We start from the raw sequence: 2,239 nt of genomic DNA on the forward strand, positions 1-2,239 counted from the left end.
GTAGTTAGAGGCATGGTGTCCTAAGTCTGATTCATATCTAAACATCGCTTTGTAGGAGTAGGGTTAACTTAGATCTTATTTTCTTTCTAGTAGTTGTTAGCACACTCATTGCAAAATACCATCTTTTTCACTTTCTTTTACACGAGGCAATAATAGACTAATTAAGAAAAGGTTTATAACTGCACGGTTTGGTCCCTATGGATCGACACCCGATTTCCCCACTTTCTACTGAACTTGGGATCAAGTTAGGTTTATAAATATTATTTTTGGTAGTTAAGGACCCAAGCCTTGGCGAGCCTACCAAATTTTGGCATTATTTCCGGGGACTAGGGTATAGTTGTTGGCCAAATTCTCATTTAGTATATTGTTGCTTTATTTGTATATATATTTTTTTTCTTTTCTTGTTTATATATAGAAGTCTTGACTCTCTGCACTTAAATTGTGTATGTTTGTTTTGCGTTCTCTGGACCCTGAGATAGTTTCTATTGACCTTGAGATTGAGAGATGTCGTAGGTTCCTTAGGAAACCAACCTCTCATCCTGAGTTTGCTAAGTTGTCTGAGCCAAAAGTTATAGTCGAACAAAACCCACCAGTTCTTGCTGATCAGATCCTGGAACACCAAGCTCCCTACCTACCTGTGGTGGGGGAGCAACCCCTTCGGCCTCTTAGGGACTACTTTGTACCTAATGCATATACCTCGTCGTCTTACATCTGGTTCCCGGATGTCCAGGCAGCACAATTCGAGATCAAAACTTCCATTATCTTGATACTGCCCACTTTTTATGCAAATTCCACAAAAATACTTTTTGGCATCTCGATGAATTTCTCAAGATATATTCCACCATCCGCATCAATAATTTTGATGATGATGCCCTTTGCCTAAGGCTATTCTCGTTTTCTCTTAAGGATAAGGCCAAATATTCGCTAACATCCTTATAACCAAACTCAGTGACCACCTAGGCTACCATGCAGTACGAATTCTTGAAGAAGTACTTCCTAATTGGAAAGACTAACCAGCTGTGAAGGGCAATCACTAGTTTCTCTCAGTCGGGTGGGGAACTATTCTTCGAGACTTGGGAGCGTTTAGGGACTTACTACGTCAATGCCCACATCATCAGGTCCCTAAATGGAAATTAGTCCAAACTTTCTACAAAAGACTGGCCGAGAGAGATAGGTCGATGGTAGATGCATCGTGTGGAGGTACTTTCCTCACTAAACATGAGAATATGGGTTCTCTTCGAGAACCTCACCAAAAACTCTCAACAGCATACCGTGGCCACTCGTAGACCCTTCAAACCATCCACTTCAAAACATAGTGGAGTCTATGAGTTGGCCTCAAGCCACGGCCTAGCACCTACCCTGCACACAATCGTTCAAAATCTAAATTGGTTCTTATCCTCAAGACAGCAACCGCAACCTGTGGCATATGCAGAGGTGTTCGCCATCTGCTCAGACCCTTCACACACCTGTTATGACTGCCCACAATTGGTATGATAGGCCGTCAAACGACCCCTACTCCAACACATATAATCCTGGGTGGAAACAGCATCTTAACTTCTCCTGGAGGCCACAAGCTCTAGGATTTCAAGTCCAAAGACCTCAATTATCACCCAACACTCCACATCCTCACCCATATCATAATACCCAAAATTCTACTGTGCCCACCCTTAGACCATCTTCTTATCAACTACCACCGTCCCCCTCCACGTAAATATGATTCTTTTCAAGAGACGGTGCTGAAAACCCTTCAGGGCATTGAGGTTGATCACCAAGTAAATTGGCAATTACTTCACTCTCACTCCCAGTCCATAGCTAAAATGGAAGCCACTATGGAGCAACTAGCTACCTCCTTGAGTAGGATAGACGAGGGTAAACTACCTAGTCAGTCTTCAATGAACCCTAAGGGCCGGAATGGGCTAGAATGCGATCAAGCTGCAGGAACTTCATCATATAATGTGCACGCCCAAGCGGTAACCACTCTCCGAAGTGATAGGGAGATAAATAACAGGGTTGAGGAGAAAAATAAATCAAGAAAAGGATAAGGGGAAAAAAAGAGATGAGCCAGTAGAAGAATTATGTGAATCCCCTTCTCCTTGTCCTGTAACTAACATTGAGAGACCTACCCCCTCAAAGATTGGAGCACTTCCTCATTATACTCCTACAGCTCCTTACCCCATAGCTCTACAGACACCCTTTAAATCTAAGAAGGAGACCACTACAGAGTCAATCATGGACTCAT

At 42.8% G+C, this 2,239-nt stretch overlaps 1 non-coding gene across 1 annotated transcript; it reads right to left on the reverse strand.

The window, feature by feature from the left end:
- Positions 1-1,015: 1,015 nt before the first annotated feature.
- On the reverse strand, positions 1,016-1,120 carry LOC131147407 (small nucleolar RNA R71). Its single transcript, XR_009134789.1, has one exon. It is a non-coding gene; the product is annotated as a small nucleolar RNA R71 (small nucleolar RNA).
- Positions 1,121-2,239: the final 1,119 nt, after the last annotated feature.

Source organism: Malania oleifera, chromosome 1, assembly GCF_029873635.1.
Source record: "Malania oleifera isolate guangnan ecotype guangnan chromosome 1, ASM2987363v1, whole genome shotgun sequence".
Lineage (NCBI taxonomy): Eukaryota > Viridiplantae > Streptophyta > Magnoliopsida > Santalales > Ximeniaceae > Malania > Malania oleifera.